Raw genomic sequence first — 6,000 nt, 5'->3', positions numbered from 1 at the left:
GCAGGTTACCAAGAAGAGACTTGATACCCTATGAGCATATACAGGGGGAGGTAATCCCCCTCAGGAACAGTCGTAGGGGAGGGTAATAATGGGAAAATGGGAGGGAGGGAAGAATGGGAGGATACAAGGATGGGATAAACATTGAGATGTAACAAGAATAAATTAATAAAAAAAAAAAAAAGGAGTGGGAGTGGTAGACTCCTCTGTTCATTCCTGAGTTTCATAGGCTTGTTTTAAGTGCTTCTCCATTTAGGTTGTGTTGGCTGTGGGTTTGTCACACTTTATTTGTTGAAGGTTTTTCCTGCCAGGCCTACTCTCTTTATGACTTATATCATCATGGGGGTTTTTGTCAATGTTGTTTTTCTGAAGCTATTGAGATGATCATGTGATTGATTACATTTACTGACTTACAGTGATGAACTATCTCTGAATTTCTGGGATAACCCAACTTGATTACAGTGGATAATCTTTTCTGATACATGTCTGTTTTGTATTTGGTTTGCAAGTATTTTACTGATGATTTTAAATCAGGAATATTGACCTATAGTTTCCTTCCTTCCTTCCTTCCTACCTTTCTTCTTTCTGTCTTGTTATACTTTAATCTGGGTTTGAGTATTACAGTGATACTTGTTTTGTGGAAAGAGTTTGAAAGTGTTCCTTCTCTTTATTTCTTCCCTTTTACTTTTCCCCTCTTTTGATAATAAGGGTTAGCTGTAGATATTCTTTGAATGATTCATAGAATTCTATTGTGATTCCGTCATGGCCTGATCATTTTTTTTTCATTGGAAGACTTTTTATTATTGTTTCAGTCTCTTCATTTCTTATGAATCTGTTTAGGTTGCTAATCTCTTCTTGTTTTAACTTTGATGGTTTGAATGAATCTAAAAATGTGTACATTTCTTTTATATTTTCACACTTAAAGCAATTCAGATTTTGAAAGTAATTCTGAATTTCTTTGGTGTCCTAATGTTTCCATGTTCATTTTTATTCTCTCTCTCTCTCTCTCTCTCTCTCTCTCTCTCTCTCTCTCTCTCTCTCTCTCTCTCTCTCTCTCTCTCTCTCTCTCTCTCTCTCTCTCTCTCTCTTTCTCTCTCTCTCTCTCTTTAGGTTAGTAGAGCCAAGGCTCTGTTGATCTTGTTTATCTTCTCAAATAAATGGTTTGTAGATTCATTGATTCCTTGTATCATTTACTTTGTTTCTAATCATTAGTTTCTGCTCTGGTTTTTATTATTTCAAATCTACTGGATTTGAGTTTGTTTTCTTGTTTTTCCAAATTCTTGAGTTGTATCAGTAAGTCACTTATTTACACTCTTCCTCTGTTCTGATTGAAGGAACTTAGAGCTATAAATTTCCTTCATATGTGCTTTTAATGTGTCCCAGAGGCTTGCTGTGTTGGTTTTTGGTTTTCATTTAGTTCCAGGAATTATGCTTTCTTGTTTTCCCCCTTTATCCATTCATAATTTAGCCATGCAGTGTGTGATTGTCTCGAGTTTGAAATGTTTACTGGTGACTTGTTTGCTTTTTTTTTTTTTAACTGAATTTATTAAGACTTATTTTGTGTCTCAAGATGTGTTTTATTTTAAAGAAATTTCCATGGCTGCTGGCTAGAATGTATTTTTTGGTGGTTGTGTGAAATATTTTATAGTTTTCTATTAATTTTGTTTGATGTATAATTATATAATATAATTATGATGTTTTTCTATTTTTTGTCAGGTAACACATCTATTGGAGATAGTGAGGTATTAAAATCATTTATTATTGTTGTTGTTGTTGTCATTATCTGTGTCTTTAATTTTAATAGTATGCTTTTTTTTATGATATTGGACACACCTGAGTTTGGTGCATATATATTTAAGATAGTAAAGCCTTCTTGGTTAAATATTCCTTTGATTAAATTGAAGTATCCTCTGCTGTTTATATTATCAAATACTAAGGTAGCAATGTATATTTGCTTTCTGGTCCCGTTTGCTTGGAGGACTGTTTCTCAACATTTCACCTGAAGGTGGCACCTATGGTAAAAACCAAGATGAATACATTACTAAGATGAATACATTACTAAGATGAATATATTAATAAGATGACGTAAACAACAGAAAGATAGGCTTTGTTTCTTAGTGCATTCAACCAGCCTGTGTCTGTCTTTCTTTTCTTTTTATTTATTATTTTAAATTAATTATTTTTATTCTTATTTATTTTTGAGAGGGTCTCTCTGTAGCCCTGGATGTCCTGGAACTCACTGTGTAGAGCAGGCTAGACTTAAAATCACATAATTCTGCCTGCCTCTCTGCCTCCTACGTGCTGGGATTAAAGGAATGCACCAATACACCTGGCCAGCCTGTGTGTTTTGATTGGAGCATCAAGATAACTAACAGTTGAACTTATTTTGAAAGGTGTGTGTTTACTGCAGCCATTTTGTTGTGCTTTTGTCATTTGTGTTCTTATGGTTACTTTATGTTTCCAGTGATAATGGTTTTATTTATTTACTTTCTACAGACTCTTAGCTATGCTCAGTCCTCTCTTCAACTCCCAGTGTTTCTTCCAATATTGTCTTTAGCATCAGTTTATGGACACATAAGTTTTGGCTGTTTGTACCATGGGGAGACAGTCTTTGTATTATATATGTAATGTTCTATCTATGCTGTGTCTTGAGTATCTTTTCCAGCCTTGTTTATTTGGTGTTCTTTTTGTCTCTTATATCTCTTGATATATCTCTTAGTTTGGAAAAGTTTTTTCCCCATGATTTTGTTTAAGATCTTGTCTATGAACAAAGGAAATTCATGTCTATGCCGTTTACCTAGGATTCTTCTCCTTTATCTATGCCTATAATTTGATGATTTGGTCTTTCATGATATCTCATAGTTTCTTCATGTTCCTTTCCTATGCTTTTATTTTTTTTTTCATTTTCTTTGTGTGATGTAATTGTTTCGTGTTATTTTCAATCCCTAATATTCTATCTCTTGCTGGATTCATTCTACTTGTAAGGCTTTCCCTTGAGTTCTACTTGGGCTTATTGAGGGTTTCAGTTTTATTTTCATTCAACTTGTTTTCTCTTCAACATTTCTACCTCTTCATTTAATTAGTTTTTATATCCTGGATTGTCTTTGTCACTTAATTCAGCCTTGTGTTTGTGTTTCTTGAGTATCACTCAGAACTTTATTCTTTAAGTTCATTCAGTTTTTTTCTTGTGTCTTCTTTCAACTCCTGAAATTATTTGACGAAGGTTGTAACTGTTCTTTTAAATTCTATGTCCTGAGGTTCATCCAGACAATTCTGACTGAAGAACATTTCTGCAGATCTGGTGGATGTTGAGGGGACATACCATCTTGGTCTTCCATATTTTTTATATTTGTATGATGAGACCTATGCATTTGGACTTCACTGTTGGTTCTGTGACCTGATATGAACTCATTAGGCTGGGAATAAAGCATAGGATGTACAGGCCTGAATGGTCAGTATGGCAAGAGCAGGATGGAGTCAGATGGTATCAGGAACGCCTGGCTGGTATGCATCCTGGCCAAAGCCTGGAGGTTGGGGACTGCAAAGGTGAAACTGGCCAGACGAGGCCAGGGCATGAGCTGTGGGATCTGAGCTCCTTCTGGGAATTGGGGATGATGCAGAGAGGGTAGAATGAAGTAGACTTACCAGGGTAGGCCAGAGTGCAACACGTGCCAGCTCTGATTTTCTTAAAATTCAACCAGCTATTGTTTGCTCTTTAACAATGAATTGAGACAATTTACATTTAAGTTTATTATTGAGAAATTTTTTAAAATTTCTTTTCTTATACTATCTTTTTTATTGATAATATTCATATTACATCTCAATTGTTATTCCATCCCTTGTATCCTCCCATTCCTCCCTCCCTCCCGCTCTCCCCTTACTCCACTCCCCTATGACTGTAACTGAGGGGGACCTCCTCCCCTGTATATGCTCATAGGGTATCAAGTCTCTTCTTAGTAGCCTGTTATCCTTCCTCTGAGTGCCACCAGGCCTCCCCATCCAGGGGATGTGGTCAAATATGGGGCACCAGAGTTTGTGTGAAAGTCAATCCTCACTTTCCACTTAACTGTGGAGAATGTCCTGTCCATTGACTGGATCTGGGTAGGTATTTGATGCTTACTTCATGCATTGTCCTTGGTTGGTGCCATAGCTTGAGCAGAACCCCTGGGCCCAGATCCACCCATCATAGTATTCTTCTTGTAGGTTTCTAGGACCTTCTGGATCCTTCTATTTCCCCAATCTCCCATACTTCTCGCACCTAGAGTCCCAATAGGATGTTCTTACTTCTATCTCACTTTCCTGGTGAGTGAAGACTTTCATGGGACATGCCCCTTGGGCTAGTGTCCATATATAAGTGAGTATATACCATTTGAGTCTTTCTGCTTCTGGGTTAACTCACTCATTATGATCATTTCTAGTTCAAAAAAAGGTACAGTGACTCCTACAATTTCCTCTGTTGTTTTTCTGGTTGGTTGGGTCACTATGCATATTAATATTGGGTATGGATTTCCTGTATTATACATGATGGATTTCTTCTTTACCCCCTTCATTCACCTATTCCTACCATGAGTTTTATTCTTTGCTGTACTCGTGTGCTTAATACTCCGCTCCCTATGTGCACTGTTCCTTTAGGTATCTCCTGCATTGTTGGCTTGCTGGTCAGTGACATAGTTTGTTCTTCTATTGAAATGCCCTTCAACATTTGCCAGTTTTAAAATATGGTTGTCTATAGAAGTCTTTAGTAGTTACTTACTTTCAGTGCTTAAAATAAATCATCCCATGTTTTTTATGCTTTTAGGATTGCTGATAATAGATCTGATACTATTCCGATACATTTGTGGATGAGTTGGTATCTTTCCTTACAGTTTTAAATACCATTTCTTTGAATTTTTCCTACATATTTAGTACATCATGCCCTGAAAAGGTTCTTTTATGGCCTTGTTTATTTGGAGTCTAAATATATCTTGTGTTTCGATGCCATTTCGTTCTCTAGTTTGGGGAAATTTTCTGCTGTAATTTCTCTGTGTGGATTCTCCATAGCTTTTGTTTTCACCTCATCTCTTCCTTATCCTGTAGATTTTCAGGTTTTGTCTCCACTGTTTCCTGAGCCCCTGCATGTCATGTTCATGCTTTCATTTAATGTGTTTAAGAACATGTGTTTCAGTGGTCATGCCCTGTGTCTCGAGTACTCTTTTCTTTGCCCAGGTGATGCTAATAATGATTATTTTCTCTGCTTTTCCCTCTCAGGTTTATTAACTGAGATGTTCATTTCTAACATCTCTATTTTTCATCTCAATTTTCTTGTTAAAATTTTCTTCCATGTTGAGGACTACTCAACTCACGTTACATATTCACACACTTGGCTTATTCTCTTTCAGAGTATTTACAAGTAACTTTAGAGACCTTCACCCAGAGTTTTACTTATTTCAGTAACTTTGGTTTTGTTAACTGAGAATCTATGGTCTTTTAAAGGACTCTGCCGCATTCCCTTTTCTTTTTGTATTGCTGTGTTGTTATCTGTGTATCTGTTGGTTTTGATGTCTCTCAAAGGTTTATTTTAGCACCTTCTTATCCCATCTCCAGTACCACCAGAGAATCATACAAAATACAGACATACATATACTCAAAATTTATTAAAGCTCACCCATAAAGGACAATTGACCATGAACCAGAAATTCGTACTGTTTAGAATGTGCTGTGAGTTAAAATTGTTTAGAGTTAGTATAGAAATATTAAATGAGATGAAAGGGGATAGTAGACATAAAACACATTTATATAAAGTAAGAAGAAGGGAGAATATTACAAAGATCAAGATTTTTAAAATATAAATACTTTAAATTGATTTCCCAGAAATTTTTAAAAATTAGAAAAATATGATGGAGTTGGTTTAAGTAAGAACATGATAATCAAAAGGAATACTAAAAAATCCAATGCTTGTAAACAAGGAATAACAAAAACATATATTTAAGTACAATGAAGTAAAAATTCTGCTAAGATCTTATA

Source organism: Acomys russatus, chromosome 1, assembly GCF_903995435.1.
Source record: "Acomys russatus chromosome 1, mAcoRus1.1, whole genome shotgun sequence".
Taxonomy (NCBI): domain Eukaryota; kingdom Metazoa; phylum Chordata; class Mammalia; order Rodentia; family Muridae; genus Acomys; species Acomys russatus.
Note: the sequence above shows the minus strand (reverse complement) of the source record.